This window comes from Equus quagga, unplaced genomic scaffold (genome assembly GCF_021613505.1).
Source record: "Equus quagga isolate Etosha38 unplaced genomic scaffold, UCLA_HA_Equagga_1.0 73442_RagTag, whole genome shotgun sequence".
NCBI classification, from domain to species: domain Eukaryota; kingdom Metazoa; phylum Chordata; class Mammalia; order Perissodactyla; family Equidae; genus Equus; species Equus quagga.
In genome coordinates, this window is record NW_025802777.1 from 4,791,402 (window position 1) to 4,817,361 (window position 25,960).

A 25,960-nucleotide genomic window follows, 5' to 3' on the forward strand; every position below is an offset into this window, starting at 1 on the left:
CGGAGCACGGCAAGATGGAAATGCGCAACCAACATTGCATCTAACTTCCATTTATATGAACTTGGTATTTGATTCCATTTATATGCAGTTCTAGAAAAGGGAAGTCAAATCGACAGGGTCAGAGAGCCGTTCAGTGGTTGCCTAGGGCTGGGAGTGGAATTGACTGCAAAGGATTATGAGAAACTTTTTGGGGTGATGCGACCCTTCGATGTATTTATTGTAGTGTTGATGATGTGAGTGTTTACATTTGTCAAAGCTCATCGAACTGTGCAAACATAATGGATGCGCTTTATTGTTTGGAGATTATCTATCAATAACGTTGATTTAGGAAAAAAAGGAGTGCCATCGCCATGTTGGGAGAAGGGCGCATTGCAAGACTGAGTGGAATTCAGGTCTCCCTGCTGATGATCATGTTGAGTGGAGGCAGGTCACCGAGCCTCCGCGGTCCTGCCTCTCCATCGTCAGGAGGAAGGGATGTCCCAGACCAAGATCCACGGGGCTGTGCAGATGGACTCGCTGGTCATCATGTGACTCTTGGAACTAACGACCAAGGGCGGGGTCAGTGCTGAGCAGCAGACTTGCTTGTAATGATGGACTCGTAGGGCAGGTGGCTATTAAGCAGCCACGTGGGTAGAGATGGCTGATTAGATGCAGCTCCTGCACTTTTATCTGATACTGGTTGGTATCTGCACCACAGCTCTCCTTTGAAGGATGAAAAATAAGCAAGCCACGTCAGGGGAATCTCTGTTTCCTTTTGGACTCCACCAGTGCGTGTCCTCCCATTAATGGATGGGGTGGTGAGCACGCTGAGGATTTCCTAAGACGCCCAAGGCATGATCTGACCAAAGTCCTTTAACTCTTTGATGCCCATTTCCCTCCCTGAGCCATGGCTTGGAAACGCACGATGGTTAGAGCGTGGACCCCTATGCAGACAGACCGGGGTTTGTGTCCCACCGTGTAACGGCTGTGAGGAGACTAAGAGTAGCCCGTAGGACGAAGGCAGCCTCGGAGGGAGCCCTGAGCGCCCTTGTGCGGGGGGGCTTAGGGACTGTGGAGGCAGAGGTGTGGCTGCAAACGCTGGCTGTGGGAGCTCAGCAGGAGTTACTGCACGGCTGAGCCTCAGTTCTTCATCTGAAAACTGAGGACCATCACGCACCTCCCTCTTGGTACTGTTGCGAATGTTAGACGAGATAATGCTCTTCGAAGCACCTAGAATATTGCTTGGTACATGGCAAGTACTACACGAGTATTCGTTAAACAAATAAACAAATAATAGAAGGTAATGTATACAAACGTCTTACCCCTAATTCTGGGACTCAGCGTGTGCTCAACTGACATTGAAGAGTATCTTGCTTCAGAGTCTATACTGGGGCAGAACTAACTGAAACAGGATTAGATTTTAAATAACAAGCAGAATAGCTTCAGAATAGCTTCTGCGATCTGTAGTGAGCTTCATGTTATTATCTTCCATGCCTTGGATTTTAGTTTTTTAAGTATATTTTCCCCACAAGAAAGAGGAGGTCAACTTCACCAGTTCATTTCGGCATGGCTTTCGAGGACCAGAATGGTAAAAATTAGAGATAAATAAATAACATCCTTCATTTCCTTTGCAAGTAACCTCCCCTTTCCATATTTCTACATGTATATATACCCAGAATTTTAGCTCTGTTGATCAATCAAGTGATTGAATGCTATAGACATATATCCTCCTTAATGAGGTGCCGTGACTGACTCCACAAGAGGAAAAACGCTGATAAGAATGGACAACATTAGTGTCAGTATCTTTTCCTTCCTGGGCTCCTTAACCATTTATGCCCACGGACCTCACTGGCAGTCTGTGAAACCTGGGGACCACTTTTCAGAATGAGGTATTTATGTGCGTGAAATAAAACACGTAGTTTATAAAGGAAATCAATTCTACCAAGACACAATTGTAAGACAAATGGATCACAGAGCGACATATATGCCATGTCATAACCATGCGTGGGACTAACACCTGTGGTCATTTTGCAGTAGTGATGGGCACGAATGATGTGTGCAGATATCTGTGCCAAGTGTAACACGGTACAAAATCATCTGTGACCTTTATCATCGTCAAGGTCACATGGCGTGCTGACACACTGTGTTGTTGCTTACCTGCATACTGGGAGGAAACGATGAGTTTCAGTTAGAGGTTAGTGAAAATAAAAATGTAATTTTTTACCACTCAAGTTCCTGGGTGCAGGTTAGGAGCCCCCACTGCTTGATTGGGGTCCGTGTCACCCCCTCTGTCCCTTCCCTCCTTCTCTACTCCTTCCCCCCTCCTTCCAGGTAGGGCCCAGGAAGGCAGGGGCCGCCTCTGCTCTGGTCCTCGCTGTCTCCCCAGCACTGGAGCCCCAGGGTCCAAAAGAAACACAGATTAGAGTCTTCCTGACAAGTCTAACAATACACGGATTTTCTTCTCTAAAACATCGGTATCTCCACGGCGTGAATGTGCCTCAGAGAGATAAAGGGAAGCTGGCGCCCTGGGCAAGGCAGAGGCGACTGTCGCTGTTTCTTTAGAATCTCACCGAGCACTATTTGGATATGACTTTCTTATAGCTCCAAATGTGGGAAAGGCCAGGACTGATTCACGGGCTGCCCTCTGAGAGGCGGCACAGGTCGCTGCACAGAGGGTGGCAGTTCCTTGTCTCTGGAACGATGACCAAGACCCTACACAGAGCTGAGTTAATTAAAGTGCTTTAATAATCTCTGGGTCGGGCAGGGGGTCGGGCAGGGAGCTGTGAGTCATGTTGCCATGGCAACGATGTGCCTGGCCAATCCCGGGTGTGGTCCACACTTGCCTCTGAAAGAAGTGCCTTCTCTCAAGTCCTCTGTGGTTTTGAAATGCCTTCCACAGGAGCATAGCATCTATTTGTTGCAATGAATTTAAGTAGAATCTATCAGCGAGAGACAAGGACGCAGAGAGAGGTGCTAATAGAGAGAAAGAAGAACAGCAGAGAGATAGCCAGACTGGGAGAAGCACTTCTGGCACTGTTGATGGTGTTAGGAAAAGGCATATCTCTCTGTGGAGAGATTTGCTGCCCCCGCTGGGAGTTGGCTGGCTCGTCCCTCTCTTTGCTCCTCCTCTGCTGCGAGCATGGCACCAGAAGGTTTGGTAAAACCAGCCAGAGTATAAGCTACCTCCAGCCCACTGCACTTAACACTGGTCTCTTGTTCTGTCACAGGGCTGCCATGTACAGTTGCACAGGTTGCAGCCTGCACCAGTTACCCAAAGGAGGGTTCCACCGGGCTAAGCCCGCCTGCGCTCCTTGCACAGATGTGTCAGCCCTGATGAGCATTTGGGTCTACCTGCATAAACGGGAGCCTTTTCTAATGAGGACAAAGGCACCAGATGGGCTAGGCAGCCGGTTCCCTCGCGAATTTTCTATTTGCAATAAGGAGAATGGGGAGGCTCTTAAAGATATATTCCTATGCGACAGTGACTTCCCATCCTCCACCTCCTACGTTTGAGCAGGCAATACAGACCGAGTCCCCACCGGGTACGCAAAAACGGTGGCGATGGGAAGCCCGCCCGTGGGCTCTGGGGGGCATGAGGTGTGTCCTGCCGCCCCTTCTCGGGGTCGATGGGGGAGCCAGCGGTTTCCTCAAGGTGACAAGAAGGTCAGCTCTGCGTTAGAAGCTCAACTCTGCCACTCCTGAGCTGACTCCTCAGACTCCGCCCCTCAGAGCCTCAGTTTACTCGTCTGTACAGTGGAGAGGTGGGAATAATACCGACTTCATAACGGGGGTTATTATGAGGATTCAGAGAGAAAGTATGTGGAGAGCTTAATCCGCAGTGGGTCTACCTGTGCGCGTGTGTGCGCAGAGCCTGGCCTCCCAGGGCCGGTCACCCCTGCGGCTCAGGGCTCTGTGTGTGTGTGTGTGCACTTGTGTGTGCACGCCTGAGACCGTGGTGGGCGTGGAGTCCAGACATGGCGGGGCTGCCTTCAGGGCGAGTCCTGGTCTCAGCGGGCACTGCGGTGGGCTGTCCAGACACCTGAGAAAAGCTCGGCTCGCTAGATCGCTAGAACGCCCGCCCCCCAGGCCACCTGCCCCGGCTCCAGGAGGGGCCACCCCTTCCTTCCTCCTGGGGATGCGGAGAACAACACAGCCACCCAGGAAACACGTGTGCGCTGGGCCATGGGGCGGCGGAGGTGCTTGGACCGGGTGGTCGGACGCACTTTTTGTAGATCCAGCCCCAGGAGGAACGGGGGCCGCCTTTCTAGGCTCTGGATGTGACAATTGCCAAGGCCCCGAGGTGGCCAGGAGTCTGTTGGGGGCAAGGTCTGCATGCCCCCGTTAGGGGTCGAAATAAGGTGGCGGGAGGGCTTTGGGCTGCAGGCCCGGTGACAGCTGACATCTGCCTCCAGCAATGGAAAGTCGGGGTGGGGGCCTAAAGAGGGGGTCACCATGGTCTGATGCAAGTTTTCGAGAAGACCACTGGCTGCTACTGTGTGGGGAGTGGATTGTGGGAGGGTCAGAATATTACAGAAAACCACCGCGGGGGCTCCTGGGGGTCTGCGGGGAGAGGGACAGATGGCCATGGCTTGGAGGGGGACGGGGGGGGGGGGTGCGGGGTCAGACAGGAGAGCCAGAAGCGAGCAGTGCGCGGGGACCTCCGGGAACCCCTCCAGCGCCTGGTAATGCCGCCGGACCTCGCCAGTTTGGACAATGAAATGGGTGTAAAACGATGCCTCATTATGGTCTGGATTTGAAGTTTCTTGGTCACAAATGAGATCTAATATCTCTTTATTTATTGCCTGTATGTTTCATCTTCTCTGAAATGTCAGTGTATATATATAATATGCATATTATCAATGGCATATATATATTTGTTCAGACTTTCTTCTTTCACGGGAGCTTTTTATAAATTCTTGATTCTAACGCCTTTTTTGTTATGTATATTAAAGTATCTTGTCTTTTCACTTTCCTTGTCTTTTTTTTTTCCCCAAAAGATTGGCACCTGAGCTAACATCTGTTGCCAATCTTCCCTTTTTTTTTTCTTCTTCTTCTCCCTGAAGCCCCCAGTACATAGTTGTATATCCTAGTTGTGGGTCCTTCTAGTTGTGGGATGTGGGACGCCACCTCAGCGTGGCCTGATGAGCGGTGCCATGTCCAGGCCCAGGACCGAACCAGCGAAATCCTGGGCTGCTGCGGCGGAGCGTGCGAACTTAACCGCTCGGCCAAGGGGCGGCCCCCCCTTAAGGTCTTTTTATGATGAACAACAGTTCTTAATTTTAAAAGAGTCAGAATCTTCAATCTTTTAGTTTATGGTTCATGCCTTTTGTGTCTTAAGATGCTTGCCTGCCCCCATAAGGATAAATCTTCATCTCTCTCTTCTCCTACAAACTTTGCTTTGGGAATGTAGGTCTTGGAGCTGGAGTTGTGTGCATGGTGTGAGGTGGGGGCCCAATTTCATTTCTGCCACGTGGAAAAGCATTTTTCTCCAGCACCGTTTGCTGAGTTATCCCTGTTTTCATCAGAGGTAAGGGAAGGAGAGGTTGCTTGGTGGGAGTCCAGAATGGGTGCAGCCCCTTTGGAGAAGCCTGAAGTTATCTCTTAAAGTTGGACATTCCCACCAGGCACAGGCCAAGGACACACTCCTGCCCACGTCTGTCAGGAAGCGTGCAGAAGAATCTTTAGAGTCAGCACTGTTAGGAATAGCAAGAACCAGCAAATAGGGCACTGCCCGCCCCCTGGACAGCGGACCAACACCTCGTGGGGTATTCATGGAATGGGATATCACAGAGGTGTGAGAAAGGACTCGAAGCTATCGACCCCACGTGAATAAGTCTCGTCACCCTAACATGGAGTGAAAAAAATGAGTCCCAGAAAATTGCATTCGGCATGATAATCTTTGGCAGGAGTAAAAGACAGTTAAAACTAAAAAGTACATTGCTAGGAATACATATATATATCTGATAAAACTACACTTAAAAAAAACAAAGTGAAACACAAGTTTCTGGGTAAGTGGTGTCTGTGCAGGGGAAAGGATGCAGAAGAGGATATGAATTATCGTCCATGCACTGGCTCTCGTGCTGCCTGGGGACTTGCTGGGGTTTATAGTAACACTGCACATGCACACATGAGTTTGCAACGAGGAGAGACTGAGAACCCGTTTCTGAGAACCTGAGGTTGGAGAGAGAGAGAGAAAGAGAGGGAGAGAGGAACGTTTGGGGCTGTTTTCCCCAAGTGGCCTTTCACGATTGGCCCACATCTAGCCTGTCACCCGTGGAAGGGAGTGCTGTCAGCGTTCACAGTTGTCAGTGACAAACATAAAAGAAAGCGAATGTGCCCTGAGCAGAGTCTGGAGGACTAGGCTCTGAGACCGTGCACGGTAACTGGGCAGCAGGAGGACGGAAACAGCTCCAAGAGTAGAAGAAATACGGTTTTGAAGGAGTCCGGGACTCCTGGAATGGCTGCCCCAAAGTAGGCCACTTTGGTTCATTGATTATTTTGAGCTGCAGGCACTAGAAAAACAGCAAATGCAGGGAGTGCTTTCTCTAAGCCCGCTTAGCAGCCTGAAGACAGGTCCTTCCAAAGAGACTCAGCTGTCACCAATCCCCTCCCCAGGAGTGTCATCAGCAGGGACGATGGACTCTTATCACGGGAGAGGAAACTAGAAGTTGGTACCACCGCCAGCAAACTTTGTCACAGGCTATCACACTTCCCATCTAGTCTTCTAGGGGCTCCTGCAGTTTTCCTGAAAGTCACTTGCTCTCCCCTAAGTTGCCCCCTCCCCCCTCCCTTCCCCCTGTGAAGACGATACATCAGCTCTCAGATCTCACTCCTTTAGGGAGTGTCCACTTGTTTTTTCCTATGGTGCCCTGTGCGCATAATACTAAAAATGAATATATTTGCATACATTTTCTGCTGTTAATCTGCCTGTCGTCAGTTTATTTTGTGGACCCAGTTATTTCATGAACCCAGGAGGGTAGAGGGAGAGTCTTTTCTCTCCTACAGCTCATAAAATATTATTCGTGGTCATATGGCCAAAAGCTGCTTACTTTTCAGACCAATGAACTCTTGTTTAGTGAAGGGAATGAAAACAAGTATTTCTGCACTAACTGTGGGCCTGCCAGGCCCTATGCTATGACTTTTTGCAGGTTGTCCCAATTCAGCCTCATGGCAACCCAACACGTCGCCCTCCTGGTCTCTAGTTTGACTTGTATTGTGCAGGACTTGTTCAAAATTCCCTCTTGGGGACATGAAACAAATGATAATTCCAACTGAGGATGGATGAAAAGTAACAACTATGGATACACACAACAACGTACTGCGCGTTAACAACGTACTATGCACATTTATTTATAGGAAGTTCAAGAACAGGCAAAATAAATCTACCGTGATAGAAATCAGCACATGGCTGATCGGACAGGGAAGCGCTTGACTGGGAAGGGGGATGGGCTGCTCCATATCTCAGTTGGGGTGGGGGCTACACAGGTGTTTAGACTTGTCACAATGTATTGTGCATTTCACTATATGAAATTTTACCTCTTTAAAAAAATGTTTTAGAGCCAGCCCTGATGGCCTAGTGGTTAGAGTTCGGCATGCTCTGCTTCGGGGGCCCAGGTTCAGTTCCCAGTCGCGGAACCACACCATGCGTCTGTCAGCAGCCACGTTGTGGTGGTGGCTCACACAGAAGATCTAGAAGGACCTACAACTAGAATATACAACTAGGTACTGGGGCTTTAGGGAGAAAAAAAGAGAGAGAGGAAAACTGGCAATAGATGTTAGCTCAGGGTGAAACATCGTTGTGTTACCCCACCCACCCCCACAGCCATCAAAATAAATGTAATTAAAAAACAAGTTTTAAATGTTAAAGGAGAAAGGTTTAAAAAATCTTAGAAAAACAAACAACAGTGCAGGTTCTGAAGATAGACTGCTGGGTTTAAATCCTGTCTCTACCATATGAGTTTTCTGTGGCTGTGGCAACAAACGTCCACAAACTTAGTGGCTTAAAACAACACGCATTTACTCTCTCACAGTTCCAAAGGCGAGAAGTCTGAAATCGGTACCACTGAGCTGAAATCAAGGCGTCGGCAGGGCTGAGCTCCCTCCAGAGGCCCTCGGGGGGGGAATCCGTTCCTTGCTTCGTCCAGCTGCTCGAGGTTGCCTGCGTTCCTTGGCTCGTGGCCCCTTCCTCCATCTTCGCAGCCAGCACGTAGCATCTCGCCTCAGTGATCACGTAGCCGTCTCCTCTTCTCTCCTCTCTGTGTCAAGTCCCCCACTGCCTTCCTCTGACAAGGACACTTGTGACTGTGTTTGGGGTGCATCTGGATAATCAAACACAACAAGATCCTTCCATTAATCACATGTGCAGAGTCTCTTTAGTAACATTCACAGGTCCAGGGATGAGGATGTGGATATCTTTGGGGGTCTGTATTCAGCCCACCACGTGCACCACTTACTAGCTGTGTGTCTTGGGCAAATTCCCTCACCTCTCTGTGCCTCAGTTTCCTCATTTTCAGCATAGACATCTTTTAGTACCTACATTATAAGCTGTGAAGGTTAAGTATAGAGTGCTGAGCAGAGGGCTGGGCACACAGTAGATGCTCAATAAATGATAGTTATTACGATTCTTTTATGATCATTGTCATTGTTGTGCCCTTTAATTGTGCCAGGCACATGCTAAGTGTTGGAGATCCAAGAATGAAAAGATTCAGCTCCTGTCCTCTAGGAGTTTATAATCCAGTGGAGATGCACCAATGCAAACAGTGTGTATGAGTTTGCTCAGGCTGCTGTAAGAAAATACCACCTGGGAATTAAACAACAGAGATTTATTTCTCACACTCTGGAGGCTGGACGTCCACGGTCAAGGTGTTGGCAGGGTTGGTTCCTCCTGAGAACCCTCTTGTTGGCGTGTGGACAGCCGTCTTCTCCCTGTGTCCTCATGTGGTGGTTGTCCCTCTGGGTGTGCCTGTGTCCTACCACCTCTTCCTGTAAGGTCACAGTGATATTGGAGTAGGGCCCACCCCAGTGACCTCAGTTTACCTTAGTCACCTTGATAAAGGCTGTTTTTCCAAATACAGTCACATTTTGAGGTTAGGACTTCAACATGTGAACATTAGGCGCACACGATTCAGCCCATAGCACAACGAATAGCAAAATAATTCTGAAAGGCAAGGACGATGTGGACAGGGAAAGGTGGAAAAAGGAGTGGCATCTCCTTGGGGGCACATCTCCTCCTTGTGAACAACAGTTCAGTGACCCTTCAGCACATGAGTGACCAGCAACTGAGCACAAACCCGGAAATGGAGGGAGGGTCGTGGAGGATGCGGGTCAGAGCACTGAGCTCCTGCCAGTGTAGGCAGCTGGCAAAGAAGGATAGGTCAGGAGAGGGTGAGGAGGGGAGGGCAGGGAGGAAGGACAAGTCTCAGTCTCCTCTCCTTTGCCTTCCGTCACACGAGGGCAGGGCCACCACGACTGGGCCCATTCCTGATGCCAGCCCATGTTCACATAAACCGATGGGTTTCAACCCCTGGAGCCTGGACCCACTTCTCACCATTGCCTGGAGGCGCGTCAGCAACGCAGAATCTCGGGTCCACCTGGACCCACGGAATCAGAAACTCTAGGGTGAGGGTGGAAGGGGGGCTGTGGGTGATTTTACAGCCCCCCTGCTCCCCCCAGGCGATTCTGATGCTCCTTGAAAGTTTGAGAACACTGCTACAGTTATATGATGATGCTGAGCTGGATTTCAACTGGGTGGTCCTGCACAGACCCTGGATGGAGAACGAGGCAGCCGTGACCCCAGCTGTGAGGCAAATCCTTGTGTGACCTTTGGAGCAAGAAGGCCGGCTGGGATCCTGGCCGCACACACTGCACCTCCGGAAAGGGAAACTTGGCCCTCACCTCATAGGGTAGGAACGAGATTTCCTATGGACGCTCTCAGTAGGGGTCAGCCATGCACTCGATACCCAGTGGGAGTTCATCTTCCCCCCAGCCGAGCCCCTCGTAGGTGAGGTGTATGGTATTACTGAGTTCTGTTTTGCTGCATCTGCCTTAAGAGAACTTGTGGGGAGGGAGGGCTGGGGAGGAGATGTCTCAATTCTTTAAAAAATTAATTAATTAATTAATTTTGAGGAAGATTAGCCCTGAGCTAACATCTGCTGCCAATCCCCCTCCTTTCGCCGAGGAAGACTGGCCCTGAGCTAACATCGTGCCCATCTTCCTCTACTTTATATGTGGGACGCCTACCACAGCATGGCTTGCCAAGCGGTGCCATGTCTGCACCCAGGATCTGAACCAGTGAACCCCGGGCCGCTGAAGCGGAACGTGCAAACTTAACCGCTGTGCCACCGGGCTGGCCCCTGAGACATTCCAATTTTTCCTCTTAGGAGCTCGTCAAATCCCAAGAGGGCCTTGGCGGTTCCTACACAGATTTGAAGCCCCAAACAGACTTAGGAAAGCTCCAGAGCAGCCGTGAGAAGCAGATGGGAGCCAGACAGCAGCTTTTGCATTCAAGTGACCAAAATAGGCGTTTTAGGGCCCAACTCAGTGTGTTCATTTGCCGGGGCTGCTGTAACAACGTACCACGGGCTTGGTGGCTTAACACAATGGTAGTTAATTGCCTCACAGCCTGGAGGCCACAAGTCTGCAGTGAGGGTGTCGGCAGGGTTGGTTCCCCGTCGTGGGCTCGGAGGAAGAACCCCTCCCTGTCTGCCCTGGTCTCTTGTGGTTGCCAAGGATCCTTGGTTCTCCTGGGTGTGCGGAGCATCACTCGCATCATGGGGCGCTCTCCCTGTATCTTTCCATCCCTCCCTCTGCGTCTGTGTCCCAATTCCCCTCTTATGAGGATCCCAGTCCTTGGATTTCGGGCTCACCCTGACTCAGTCTGATCTCACCTGAACTTGATGACATCCGCAAAGACCCTCTTTCCATATAAGGTCACATTCACAGGTACCAGGGGTTAGGAGCTCAGCATGTGTTTTCGGGGAACCCAATGCTGCCCAGCACGCTGGGTGCTGATGCAGCAGAGCCGTGAGTGACAGCGCCCCTTGGAGCCCACTTCGCTCTGCAGCAGCAGGCAGTGGCACAGGCTCTGGTCAGCCGTGGGGTTTCTCGGAAAGCATTGTTCCTCCGAGGAAGGGGACTTCCCTGGGGAGCGATCGGCTGGACTCTCAGCCCCTTACCAAGTAGTAGCAGCTTCTCGGGATCTGCAAAATAGAGAAAATGAGCACGCGACTGAGGCCATTTTCTGGAACCAGTGATGGCCTATTTAGCCTCATTTAATCGAAAAAAGAAAAAGGAGAAGCAGCACCTTAGATCTTTATGACTTTTTCTTTTTTTTTTTGCCTGAAGGCAATTTAATAAAATGAGGGGTGGGCGGGAACCATAACGAGGGTGGTCTGAAAATAAGTGCCTTAACTGTCCTCCCCATCTGGACAGAATGTTCTGGAAGGAAGTCGTATATGTTTAATGATGTGTTTGTTAGTATTCAAGTTCCCTGTGACTGTTTGGGGGCATTTCTTTAAAGGCATGCTTTTAGGGGAAAAGAAAAAAAAACCCTGCTGGGTTGGGAGAAGAAAATGAGCTGAGCCAAACCTCCACAAACGCTTTGTAAATCCACCCTGCTCTGTTTTGGCTAAAGTGACAGAGAAGCGGGTGACCCCACTTCCCATAAGCAATCTATTGCACGACCTCAAAAGGAAGGAGGAGGTCTGGTCTTGGGGGTGTTGCCCCTTCCAGAACTTTTCAGATCTCTGTCTGTCTGAACCCTGCTTGTTTGTCTCCTTTGACAGAGTGGGTGACTGCTGGCTCAGGGCGAGGGCCTCATCCTTAATACTGCCCTTGTCATTTGACCTTCATCCCTTTGGTCCAAAACTATCTTCAAAAATATGAATATCCCCAGGAAAATATTCCAGGCAGGCCTTGCAAGCATGGCTCAACAGAGGGTGTACAACACCCCAGCTTCTCTCGGAGGGGCTCGTGATCCACAGGCTGCCAAGCTAGGTTGCGTGTCATGGTTTAACCACTCTAGTCACCACTGATGGGGCCTGCCCCCTAGGGTGGCTGGTGGACCACAAAGCGGCAAGTGGCCTGACTTGAGAACTCAGCCTTAGGCATGTGGTAGGCTGAACAATGCCCTTCCCTCCAAGGATGTCCTAACCCCTGCGACCTGCCAATATGTTACTTTATACGGCAAAAGGGACTTTGCAGATGGGACAAAGTGAAGGATCGTGAGATGGGAGATGACCCTGGATGGTCCAGTGGGCCCTGAATGCCATGACAAGTGTTATGTGAGATAGAGAGAGATTTGACACAGACAGAAGAGAAGAAGGCAATGGGATGACAGAAGCAAGACGCTACGCTGCTGGTTTCGAAGATGGAGGAAGGGACCATGAGCTAAGGAGTGCAAGGAAGGCAGCTCCAGGTGCTGGGAAAGGCAGGGAACAGGGTCTTCCCTGCAGCCTCGGACAGAGCACAGCCCAGGGGAACTAATTTGGACTTCTGGCCTCTAGAACTGTGAGAGAATAAATCGCTGTTGTTTTCAACTCCCCAGTTGGTGCTAATTTGTTACAGCAGCAAGAGGAAACTAATACACCATGCTAAACAATTTCTTTGTGAAGGAGTGAGGCCCCCATCCCTGACAGTGAACAGAGACGGGACTGCTTCTCAGGGTGTGTCCACAAAGGAGATGCTGGCTCTGGGTGGCAGGTCATGCGGGAGAATTTCAGAACCCCTTACAGCTCTAAGACTGTTGTGTTAGTTTACTGGGGCTGCCATCAGAAAGTACCACAGCATGGGGGACTTAATCCACAGATTATTGTCTCACCATCTGGAGGCTGGAAGTCCAAGATCAAGGTGTCCTCAGGGCTGGTTTCTCCTGAGGCTTCTCTCCTCGGCTTATAGACGGCGTCTTCTCCTTGTGTCCTCAGCTGGTCCCCTTCTGTGTGTGTCTGTGTCCTGATCTCTTCTTCTTATAAGGACACCAGTCACACTGGATTAGGGCCCATTCTAATGACTTCATTTTACTTCAATCACTTCTTTAAAGACCCTGCCTCCAAATACAGTCACATTCTGAGACCCTGGGATAGGACTTCAGCTTATCAATTTTGATGGGGACACAATTCAGCCCATGGCAACTGTGATGTGTGATGACATCCCTGACATAGCTATTTAAGGATATTTTCTTTCTTTCTTTCTTTTTTTTTTTTTTTTTTTTTGAGGAAGATTAGCCCGGAGCAAACATCTGCCACCAATCCTCCCCTTTTTGCTGAGGAAGACTGGCCTCGAGCTAACATCTGTGCCCATCTTCCTCTACTTTATATGTGGAACACCTGCCTCAGCATGGCTTGATGAGCAGTGTGCAGGTCCGCACCCAGGATCTGAACCAGTGAACCCTGGGCCACCAAAGCAGAATGTACGAACCCAACCGCTGTGCCACCGGACTGGCCCCTAAGGGTATTTTCTTAGACACACGTCTGCTTTCCTTTTGGGGGCTCTTGTGGCTGTGTATAAAAGGAGGGAAAAGTTCCAAAGTGAAGACTCATGATGCTGGGAACTCCCTACAGCTTGAAGTCTTGCTTCGAGCCACTTCTCACGGGGAGGACCCTGTGGGTGTGCTCCAGCCTCCGAAGCTCCGAGCAGCCCCAGAGCTCAGGGTGGTCTGCCTGCCCCTGTTTACGGCTTGGGCCCATTCTAGGACTTCTCCTCCCGACACACGGCAAACCATGCTTAGCTGTCCATGATGCATCGGGCCTCTGCCAGAAAGCCGGCCAAACAGATGGAAAACCCACCCTGCGGACTGAAATAGAAACTCACTTGTTTTCCAATGTGTGACAAAGGAGGGAGGTATTTAATTTTGAAAGGAGCTGAGCCGGCTTTTTATGGGTCATTTTTTCTGGAGCAAAATCCTCCCTAGTAATCTCCTAGGATGACCTTCTCACCCATCTATTGCTATTTTGGATGGGAGAATTCTCTCTTGTTGGGGGGCTGTCCTGTGCACTGCAGGATGTTGAGCAGCATCCCTGCCCCGACCCATTGGATGCCAGTAGCACTCCTGCCCCATTTGTGCCAACCCAAAATGTCTCCAGTTGAGACAGACTGATCTACCTAAACCACAGAGAAAAAAAGAATGGGTGGAAAGGATGGCCTGGTGTCCTGGCTTTGCCTTCTGTGTTGAGACGGCAATAAGCTGTATGCGGATAATGGCTTAAAATGTTTACAGTGGATGGAGGGAATACCAGGGAAGGAATGCGCCTGTGTCAGCAGTGTGTAAGGGTGACAGGAGGCCAGCCTCACTGGCTGTTGAGTCAGACGGCTCCTCCACTGGCCTCCTGGGTGGTCCAGGGCTGCAGGTGAGAACAGAATATCATCTGAGGAGCCTTGGAGTCCATCTTCACTCCTCCCCAGTGATGCTCTGAGTAGGGGACCCTGCCCACATTTGTAAACTCAGCTCCCTGCACCTTCCCCACTCCTTCCTTCCTTTCCAGCCACACGAACACTCGATTGCCCTTTGAACGCCCCAGACCTTCCTACCTCAGGGCCTTCACACTTGGTGCTTTGCCCACACCCGAAGCTTTCCTCCTGTGTTTTTGCTTTCCTGGCTCCTTTTCATCATTGAGGTCTTAGCTTGGCTGTGGCTTGCTCATCCATCTAAAATCACCCCAGTTCTCTTCAGTATATGACTTTGTCTTATTTTCTTCGTTGCATGAGTCATTATTTGTAGACAGGGCTACGGAGGCCCTAGCTTGCAGCTTTGTCAGGGGCTGCCCCTGCCTGCGTCCTCTCATGTGGTTCCTCACAGCCACGGGAGTTTCCAAAAGTCCAAGACACGCCTGTGCTGGCTGCCCTCCACTGCCAAGCATGGGCTGCCCCTTCACGCCCATCCCCACCCTCATTCTGAGCACCAGGGAGGTCTTTCCCAGCCTTCTGTGGGCTCTGCCCTGGGCTTCTTTATTTTTGGGCAGGGCTCCAACCATGCCTGCCTTCCATGAGCACAAAATGTATACCTCATTGGAATGGGCCCTCCTGTGGCTCATTTTCAGACCTCCAGAAGGAATCTCAACCTGCTTTCTGCCCAGACTTTAAAGGAGGGCACAGAAAAGGGGGAGGAAGGTCAATGGAGTTGAGTTGAAGATAGCCACGCCTAAGTCATTTTGCTGCCCTAATAAGAAATTTTTGTCACAGCTGATGCAATATGGCACCCGGCGGTGCATCTCAAGTGGCAATAATCACACCCAGCTGAGCCCCAGGCCCTTCGTGCTGTATTAAATGGTAGCTCCCCCAGCCCTGGCCAGAAAGAGACCTTCCTAATTAGGCTCCTGGAAACAGGTGGTAATTGAGTTCTTATCCATCTTCCCAACCTCCTTTGCCCTGAGGGTACTTCAACTGGTCTAGAAGTGTGAAGGTGGGAGAGTAAAGCCAATGGAGTGTGTTGACCTCACGCCAAATTAGCCCCAATTAAGAAACTGGGAATGGCCTGCATGTGAAAAACACGTGGCAGACTTTTTACTTGTAAAATTTATCTGACAATTTGTTCTGTTTGATGCAATCCATCCTCCATGTTGCTTACTTTTCTAGAATCCGTCCAGGGGCATTGAAAAGACAGAAGGGAGACTAAGATGCTCAGGACAAACCTAGTTAAAAAGATTATCATATTTTGACAAGGATTATTTTTGAAATGTTACGACCTGTCACTCACCTGGCTGTATATATCTTTTAACGTATAATTCTGAAATACGTGACATGCCTTAAAGAAAAAGCATGAAAATACATATGATATGGGCATTTATTACTTCTGTGGTCATGCCCGAGATTTTCAAAAATGAAGTTCTCAAAAGACCTTTATTCTAGTGGCAAGAAAAAAGATCTTTCTTTTTTCATTTAAACCTCAAACAACAGAATACTTCTTTTGAGGTTTGTGGTAAATGCAATTCATTGTTCTTAATGGGCACACATGAAGTCTTTTATTATGAGCAACCTTGCTTTATAGGAGTTATCGAAAATTATCTAACAAACAAAACACTTAAAAACTTGGATTTGCCGCACAGTTAAAAATGAAACAGAGCGGTCTTTAGATTAGGGTGCGTTTTATGGCCAAGTGGAGGGCCCTGTCTCTTTGAACATTCCGGAGTCGACCATTTATTACACAAGAACAAAGGGGCAGGCGCCTTAACTTATGTACCAACTACAGTGGTTAAAACAAATCTCAGGAGCCATCAAATTTCTACAGTTGAGACGTTTTTCCCAGGAAGGAAGGCTGCACCCGGCCCCTGCCCAGAACATCCATCGCGTAGTGTGAGAAAACCACCTCCCTTGGTTGGAATGTGCCACTTCTGCGATGAAGGGGGACTTAGCTCTGGCCATGCATTCACTTTGAAGAACAAGTAACTTGGTTACTTATGGAGTAGTGGGTTGGTAAGATCAAAAACAATCAGGGGGAAGCCTCAGGCTCTGGGTATTGCTCCATGTGTGTTCCCAGAGAAAACGGAACTTGGTGTGTGTGTGTGTTAAAACACACATAACATAAAATTTACCATTTAAATCATTTTCAAGTGTAGAGTTCAATGGCATTAAGTACATTATACTGTTGTACAATCAGACCACATCCATCTCCAAAAAATTTTCATCTTCCCAAATTCAGACTTGGTACCCATTAAATGACTCCTCATTCTCCCCTGCCTTCAGCCCCTAGGAACCACCATTCCACTTTCTGTCTCTATGCATTTGACCGCTCTATAGGGACCTCATAAAGTGGAGTCATGCTGTATTTGTCCTTTTGTGACTGGCTTATTTCACTTAAAATAATGTCTTCAAGATTCATCCATGTAGCAAAATGTCAGAGTTTCACTCCTTTTTAAGGCTAAAGAATATTGCATTGAGTGTCTATGCATTTTGCTTATCCATTCATCTGTCAATGGACATTTGGTGAAAACAGAACTTTTCATATTATTAGCTTGTACAAGGACAAGACTTATTCTAAAGAGCATTCCTCAAGTTTACTGAAGAATTTGCCCCGTCTTTTTAATCCAACGGAAAAAAACAGACGATGAAAGACAAAAGTACGAGGGCAAATAGCACATATTTAGATAATACCAAATATGTAAACAAGGATGTCATTTCCCCCCGCTTTTTTTTTGTTGTTCTGGAAGAATATTCAGGGTACAAAGTCTACGTTTCAAAAATAGAATTTATGAGTCTAATCATATTAACTCAACAGGGAGCATAAATGCCAAAACAGCCTCCGTGAGTCATCTCTTGGATTCTAAAAGGAATCAGCTTCAGACAGGAGTTCTCTCTTCTTTGAGGTTTGTTTTAAGAAGTTCCAAAGTAAACAGCAAAATAACAAAATGCCTGGAGCCACAGATCTCAAAGCAGCCCTTCAAAACAGCAGCCCTGATGCCAGAAGTGGGGGGCTGGCTCTGGGCTGGTGGGACACCCCTGCTCAGGCGGGACAGGCTTGCCAATCCTTTCCCGGGGCTCATGGATCATGCTAGGTCTCAATTCGGTTAAGAGACCATGATGTTGTGGGGGCGGTTGGTAGAGAAGGAGAGTGTGAGAGAGGAAACAAAGCGATCTGGGGGTTTTTGAAGAACCATAACCATTTTTGAAAATAAATGCCATCCAGTAGCACCAAGTTGATTTACTGATTTTTCTGTTTCTAGTTATCAGCCGACGTCTAGAGCAAGCTTCAATTTAGGGCTTCCGTGGCTTGCTGCAGAATTACATCATTTCTGCCACTGTGTGGGCCAGCGTGAGCTGCTGGGCTAGGATCTGACTCCCTGGTCTCTGAGGCATCCACGCCTCTTGACCTTCCCCATCGCATTCACAGGGCGCTTTCTCCCACCAGGACTGCTGTGTTCATCACCGGCTCCTCTCTTGTTTTAAAGTCATCACTGGGTTGTTTTATTGGCTCATCTTTTATTTATTGGCTCATCACCCCCTACGTCTTGGGGACAAACCTCTCTGTCAAGACTAATCAAGCCCATGTCTGCACCACCACAAATACCCCAGTGAATCAGAGTGGATGCCCACCAGGCTCTCCAGAACCTACCAACACGGAACAGGTGTGCTTTGGCGACTCCCATTTTCTAGGTCTGGGTGGGCCAGGTGTGCTGCTGACATTAACTCCTTCTTATGATCAAGTTAGTTCAGTGATCAAATAAGTTAGGGAAATGCCAGGTTCACCAATGATAAATATGCATATTTACCGCAAGAATTATCAGAAATTTAATGTGCATTGGGAACCTCCAGGGGACAGATAGGGGACGACACACTTTCCAAATGTGGCTAATTATCAAACCCTCTTATCAAGGAACATCTCCCTGGAACAGAGTCAGAATACACTGAAGAAAACCCCAATTTAGACATCTGCTAAATGCAGTAATTTAATATGGTGTCCAACGCACGGTAGAGAATCAACAATGTCTCAGTCGTGCTTCAGGGACCACATATTAAATCCACCAATAATCGCAGCCTCTCTTTCCCGACCCACGCCCAAGGGCCCCCCATTCTGTAATGCCAGCTTGATCTTGATCTTTTGGTTTAGGTGTGAGAAAAGAGACAGGGTCTTGGAAAGGGAGAAAATGGTGGGGTTTTCAACAGAAAGCTTTGGGAACTACTGTTGCACAAAAAAGGCACAGGGAAAACAAGGAGAGTGTCCTGGGAGAGGGTGGCTGCGTTTGTTTGGGGAGGGGAGAGAGAGAGAGAGAGAGAGAGAGAGAAAGTTTCAAAGAACTGAAATGTGGGATACAGAGAGAAAGATGGAGAAAGAAGGTAGGAAGAAGTTTTACTGTGTGTTGTGACGGAACCTTCCTCTGGCCTTTTTGAGTGACTTCATTTGTTCTTGGCTTTATGCTTTCCTTGCTGGGTTGTTGGGTTTTTCAATCAGACGCCATCCACGGCTGGCTTCAGGGTCCCGGGACGTCGACCCGACTCACTGTGGGCTTCACTGATAATAATATCAACTGTTTGCGGGGATTCTTGTCATCCTGCTCCTGAAGGTCTTCTCACTTGCTCTCCCCAGGAGAGGATATTGGAACTGGAACCGTGGATCTGGGAACTGACCCTCAGCTTTATCAGGTTCCCCTGACGGCTGATCACTTTGATTGAGTCAAATGCCACCTAAAACCCCAAATCTCTAAATTATGGGGAAGACCTGGCCAAGGAAAGCAAAACCCGGACAATTCAAGGGACTCCCTTTTCCAGGGTCTCAGACAGCAAGGTGAGCATTGGTTTCTAGTGGGTAGACCTGACAGGTCTCCTCCAGCCTCTGCCCAGGTATCAGGATGCAGGAACACCTCCAGGGGAGTCAGAGCAGGCCCCCACCTGCATCACTGCCATCCCCTCTGCCCCCAAAGAAAACGGACAGGTGGACTAGTGCTTCGGCCCTGCTCAGATCCCAATGGTGAGTCCCCATCCAGGGGTTCCGCCCAACTTTATGAAATCAAATGGGAACATTTTGTTTCCTGCTGGTAATTTCCGCCTAAGGCGTGTCCGCTGGTGACCTCAAGGCCTGCTTTGAAATCAATCTCCAAAGCACAAAAGGATTCTTTTTGCACCTTTTTTCTTCAAGGGACTTCCAAATCAAGGATCTGATAAGCACAGTTGATGATTAAACAGAACGAGCTGGCCACTGGGAGAGCTCTGACTTGCTCTGACAAAGGCCTTTTGAGCTTGGTGGAAAACCAGAATCTCTTTTTCTGTTTTTGTTTGTCTCAGCCTTTTCTTTGGGGGACCTGGATTCAAGTCTTGAAAGCACTGAGGTTTGCAGGAAGGTTCTGTCAGTTGGGGCATCTGTCCTTGGTGTTAATTGCCGAGGGGTCTAAATGAAACGGTCACCCGACCAGCCAAGGACACTTTTGGAAATGATTTGGGTATGATGTATCTTTCAATATTTTAATTTCTTATTTTTAAAATTGGAAGAGGTTAAAAGAAATGGGAGGAGATGCGGGAGGAGGAGTATGGGAGAGAGGCAGCTTGACTGGGTAAGCCCCGAACAGCCAGTTTTGCCTTCGTGTTCTGTTGGGCTGTGGGCCCTGGGCAAGACGGGCACATTCACACACTTATCAAACAGCCAGCGTTGACTCTACGCGAACAACAGCTGTTATCGGACAGGTTCTTCTTTCATTATTCATTCATTTGTTCGTTCCATCACCATGTTCCCTGGTGCTGATGAGGGTCCAGCAGCGGTCCGGGGGCCCACATGGAAGCTTTTCCCGATGTCCATCTTGGGCCCCTCGACCCAAAGAGGCTGACACAACCAGCACGGGGTAGGCCCAGAGCTCCTCAAACACAAATCATAAGTTTCTTTTGTAAGTAAGACATGGCTGGGGAAACCAACCAAACAGCGTAGAAGGATTTATCTCGGAAAACAAGAGTGCCTGCCCAACACTCCCCATCACTGTCTAGCTCCACGGAAGTAACCCTTTTAAATGAGATTTCTAACTATTTCTGTTTCTAGTCCTTACGGTAACCACTGCCAGGTTGCTAAGTAATGTATGCATACTGCTTAAAAAACACCCGTTTTTGGCAATATCTATAGGCTTTCTGTCATGAGAAACGAGGCAGCTCATCTCCTCTTCTGCCCTCCTGCCAATATAGTCATTACACTATTTTGGTCCCTGGACTGGTTGACTCTGTAAGTCAAAATAATAGGTTTGTTGCGTCTTCAACAGTGTGTCTTAGGCGCTCACTTTGAAAGAGAAAGATGTTAGTGCCCTGGCCACCGCCCCCCTCGCCAGCCTCCGCCTCTGCCACGCCCTCTCCCTACCTCCTTGCACCCCTTCCAACAGAGCTGGACCTCCCCCCACCCTCCCTGCCCCCTCTCCCACCCCCTGCCCCAGGTATCCAGCTGTCTTTGGAACCCACATCAGCTCTCACTTGCTCCCTTCTCTCGAAGCCAGACGTTTCTCCCTCCCCTTCCCGAAGAAGTCAGTTACATAGCACTACTTCTCTTCAGTATTCCTAGCTTTGGACATTTGGAAAGGTCTGGAATACACCTTTTTAGCAGATGGCTGTGATGCAAGTGATCTGAAAAAGGCAGTCTGAATCTTATAAAACAGGTGACATGAAATAGCAGTTCTAATCTGTGCAATGACAAAACTAAATGGGATTACAGTTTGCAGCCAACCCTACGGCAAAGTATAATGTATTATACTCAAAGATAGCATTGGGGGCTAGAATTCATTCTTTCCTCAAATATTTACTGCACTAGGTCTGACTGTGAATAACGCATTTCCTTTTGTATTGTGTGCGTGTGTGTGTGTGTGTTTACTTTTCAGATGCTTTTACATATTTCTAATTCCAGGAGTATTTATTCAAGGTACTGTTTCAAGAAAAAGAAGGTCTTCATAAATGGGTGCGACAGGCCCCTGCCTGTCCAGGGGAGGGCCTGCAGGCACCCCAGGTGAGGAAGGAAAAGCCAGGAAGGCCTTTTCTTTCTCTGATTTATATAGAGATAAATAGGCGAGGACGAGATAAGAGTTAGCTCTATTTTCAGGAGGCGAGTTTGTTTGGTTAACATAGGCTCATCTATCTCCTTCTCTCCCTCCTGCCCTCCTTCCATTCCTCTCTCCCTCCCTCCTTTCTTCCTTCTTTCCTCCCTCCCTCTTCCCTCTTTTTTTCTTTCTTCAATCCTTATTTCTCACAAAAAAATCTAGGAAACCAAAACACAAATTTCAGTAACCTTATAGGCATCCCTTTGATTAGCTCCAGTGAATAAAATAACCAAATCATCATTTGAGGGTTTTTTTTTTTTTGAGGAAGATTAGCCCTGAGCTAACATCCGCCACCAATCCTCCTCTTTTTGCTGAGGAAGACTGGCCCTGAGCTAACATCCATGCCCATCCTCCTCTACTTTGCATATGGGATGCCTGCCACAGCATGGCTTGACAAGCAGCGCATGGGCTCATGCCCGGGATCCGAACTGGAGAACCCAGGGCCGCTGAAGCAAAATGTGTGAACTTAACCACTACGCCACTGGGTGGGCCCTGACTTTTTTTAATTGAGATTTTACAGCAAAATTGAGGAGAAGGTCCAGAGATTTCCCGTCTACCCCCTGTCCCCACACATGCACAGCTGCCCCCGTTATAAACATCCCTCAGCGTTGTGGTACATGTGTTACAACTGACAGACCTATGTTGACATAATCACCCAAAGTCCATAGTTGACGTTAGGGGTCACTCTTGGCGTGGTGCATTCTATGGGTTTGGACAAATGTATAATGATATATATCCATCAGTATACTGTCATGCAGACTACTGTCACTGCCCTAAACAGCCTCTCTGTTCTGCCTGTTCATCTCTCCCTCACGCTCAACCCCTGCCAACCACTGAGCTCTGTGCTGTCTCCGTAGTTTTGCCTTTTCCAGAATATTATATAGTTGGAATCAAACAGTATGAAGGGCTTGTCAGACTGGCTTCTTTCACTTGGTAATATCCATTTAAGGTCCCTCCATGTCTTTTCAAGGCTTGATAGCTCATTTCTTTTCAGCACTGAATAATATTCCATGGTCTGGATGGACCACAGTGCCTTTTTCCATCACCTACTGAAGGCCATCTTGGTTGCTTCCAAGTTGTGGCAATTATGCAGAAAGCTGCTAGAAACATCTATGTGCAGATTTTTCTGTGGAGAGGAGAAGTTTTCAACCCCTTTGGGTCAATACCAAGGAGCTCGATGGTTGGATTGTGTGGTAAGAGTATGTTCAATTTTGTAAGAAATTGCCCAACTGTCTTCCAAAGTGGCTGCACCGTTTTGCATTCCTCCCAGCAATGAATGAGAGTCACTGTTCCTCATCCTCACCAACATTTGGTGTTCCAGATTTTGGCCATTCTAATAGGTGTGCACTGGTATCTCATTGCCTTCTTTTGCATTTCCCTGATGACATAGGATGTGGAGCATCTTTTCATATGCTTATTTGCTGTCCATATATCTTCTTTGATGACTTGTCTATTAAGGTGTTTGGCCAATTTTTTTTTTGGTGAGGAAGACTGGCCCTGAGCTAACATCTAGTGCCAATCCTCCTCTTTTTGCTTGAGGAAGATTGTCGCTGAGCAAACATCTGTGCCAATCTCCCTCTACTTTTTGCATGTGGGATGCCACCATAGCATGGCTCGATGAAAGGAGTATAGGTCCATGCCCAGGATGTAAATCCCCCAATACCAGGCCACCAAAGCGGAGTGCGCAAACCCAACCACTGAGCCACCTGGCTGGACCCTCAATTTTTTAATTGGGTTGTCTGTCTTCTTATTGTTGAGTTTTTTGAGGTCTTTGTGTATTTTGGATAACAGTCCTTTATCAGATGTGTCTTTTGCAAATATTTTCTCCCAGTTTTGGCTGGTCTTCTCATTCTCTTAATATTATCCTTCACATAACAGAAGGTTTTTAAAAATCAATTATTTCTTTCAGGGATCATGCTTTGGTGTTGTATCTAAAAAGGCACCACCATACCAAGGTCATCAGATTTTCTCCTATGTTATCTTCTAGGAGTTTCCTAGTTTTGCGTCTTAGCTTTAAGTCCATGATCCATTTCGAGTTAATTTTTGTGAAGAGTATAAGGTCTGTGTCTAGCTTCATGTTTTGCATGTGGGTGTCCAGTTGTTCCAGAACCGTTTGTTGAGAAGACCATCTTTGCTCCATTGTATTGCCTTTGCTCCTTTGTCAAACATCAGTGGATTATATTTCTGGGCTCTCTGTTCTGTTCCATTAGTCTATTTGTCTTTTCTTTTGCTAATACCACACTGTCTTGATTGCTGTATCTTTATAGTGAGTCTTGAAGTCAGGTAGGGTCCGTCCTCCAACTTTGCTCTTCTCCTTCTGTATTGCCTTGGCTATTCTGGGTCTTTCGCCTCCCCATACAAACTTCAGAATGAATTTGTCATCATTTGATTTTTCCAAGGTGCATAAAATTTATTATGGAAAAAAACCTCCAGGGGCAAAGAGAAATGCTTACTCGGAGCCAGCCTCTGCAGGCAACATCTCATTTCACTCTTACAACAGCCTACAAAGGCAGTATTCTGACTACCATTTCTTTAGAGATGGGGACACCAAGTCTAGAAGGGGCTAATTAGCCTGAGGTCATTCAGCGAGTAAATGGTAAAGTTGAATTTGAACTCTTGATACTATACCCAGGTCCCACTGATTAGGAACACGCAACACACACCTTCTAACAAGAATACACAAATCAACCTGGTTGTACAGATGTGCGTTCACATTGTGCCCATTAAGGGTCCATCTAAGTCATCCAACCTGGAATTTCAAGTCACTTCAGCCCAAATACAATTCACCTGGTTAAACTGTGTCCTTGAGATGACACATCTGCCCTGAGTTCATGCCTAGTACCGAAAATGTCCACAGCGGCGTTTAGACAATGGCTTTAGTTAAAAAGCCCAGTTTAAACAAAGTGAAAATGAATAAAATTTCCAACGAAGGGCTCGGAACAAACCCCCAGGTCATCCTGATCCCGTCTTCTGAAGTTGTTCTATAGAATGTGTCTCGTTGCTTCTGTTTCTGTGTCTCTTTTTGACTTCAGATATATCTTCTCTTTAATGCCTTTCAAAAAGGGGGGGCGAGTATTTCTCTGTGCTTCGTATTATGTGCTGAAGTAGTCACTGACACCAAGACGAGCAGCTGGCCCAGGCCATGCATAAAGAGGCCAGTTCAGTGTGTGTGGCCCTCGGCTTTCAGGGGACAGCTCCTCTTTTAACTTCTTCCTAGAGGAGGGATGGGGTCAGAGGAAGCCGCCTCCGCGAAGTAATGATCTTTTCCACGGCGAGACAATGAACTGAAGACGTCTCTCCCTCCCAAGGTCGGGCCTTCTGAAGTCAGGTCCCGCTGTACATGATTCCTTTGGAGAGACGAAGGGTGGCTGCTTCTAAATGGGGGTTTGATGGGGGAGAGAGTCTCCCCAGGCTCAGCCTCATAGGAAACCCCCCATGTGGAAATACAGGTCTTCAAGGTTCTTTCACTCGAGTCGAGTTTTCTCTCTTCCGCCCCACTAGCACGATAACAACGCCCACCGGTGAGCGCCGACAGCCTGCCACCATGCCCTCAGACACAGTGTGGCGCGCTGGGAGCGCTCTCCTGGGAGTGAGGTGTGCTGATACCCTAACGATGAATCCGTCCTGTGGACTAGAAAGGAAGGAACCGAGCCCAGGAGCCTCCCGGAGGCCTCCCTTGGCCAGCACAGGGAGAGGAGGGCAGAGGCGGCCCCCCACCCCCAGCTGCCTACCCGTTCAACTGGGCTCTCCTGGTGACAGGCAAGCAGCCAGCAGCCTGTGCCCACGTGAGGGCAGGATGTCATCTAGAGGTTACTTCACCGCACCAACCGCCAGCCACTCTCTTGCCCTCCTTCCTTAACCCTTTGGCACCTGGAGAGCTGGGCCCCGCCTTCTGACCTCATTTGACCTCCTTCCCCCAGAGACACGGGGGCGTCGGCGGGTCCACCCCGGGTCTGAGCCAGGGGTGCTGTCCATCTCGGATTTGCCCTGTGCCTCGGCGAGCTGTCCCCTCCCTTCCTCCTTCTGTACCACCGGCCACGATGCTTTACAGCGGCCTCACCGCAGGGGCGACTCCATTAGGGAATGTTCTGGAAGTTCTTGGGAGACACCGAGAGCTCCAAAAAGTTGTCCTCATGGCGCTGGTCTCCCTGGGGGAGCGTGGCCTCCGTGTTTTCCAGTCCCTTCTTTTCCGGGGAAGCCTTAGAGGCTCCTCTCATTCAAGCGGGATGACACCCGGTGGGGTGGGGGAGAGAGAGGGAGGCTGTGGTGTGTGTTGTATTGTGTCGTGTGGTATGGTGTGTGTGCAGTGTCTGAGTGTTGTGTGTGTCTGTGTGGTGTGTCTATGTGTGTCTGTGTGTGTGGTGTGTTTGGGGGGGTATATATGTATGCAGTGTGGTATGTGTGGTGTGTGTGTTGTGTTGTGTGATGTGGTGTGGTGTGTGTGGTATCTGTCTGTGTGGTGTGTCTTTGTGTGGTGTATGTGTGTGTGTGGTGTG

At 48.6% G+C, this 25,960-nt stretch overlaps 2 long non-coding RNA genes across 3 annotated transcripts in view; both read right to left on the minus strand.

Annotated features, from left to right (window-relative positions):
* Window positions 1–7,307: 7,307 nt before the first annotated feature.
* Window positions 7,308–12,857, minus strand: LOC124234223 (uncharacterized). 2 transcript variants are annotated; one of them, XR_006887250.1, is made up of 4 exons: window positions 12,797–12,857; window positions 10,866–11,177; window positions 8,813–8,961; window positions 7,308–8,297 (listed from the first exon to the last, which is right to left on the minus strand). It is a non-coding gene; the product is annotated as an uncharacterized LOC124234223 (long non-coding RNA). The 2 variants fall into 2 exon arrangements; XR_006887249.1 differs by lacking the exons at window positions 10,866–11,177; window positions 12,797–12,857 and having other exon boundaries at window positions 8,813–9,203.
* A 6,992-nt stretch (window positions 12,858–19,849) lies between these two features.
* The window catches only part of LOC124234224 (uncharacterized), a 7,947-nt gene continuing 1,836 nt past the window's right edge, over window positions 19,850–25,960 (minus strand). Inside the window, exon 2 of the long non-coding RNA XR_006887251.1 lies at window positions 19,850–20,252. This is a non-coding gene — a long non-coding RNA (uncharacterized LOC124234224). The remainder of the gene's footprint in view (window positions 20,253–25,960) is intronic.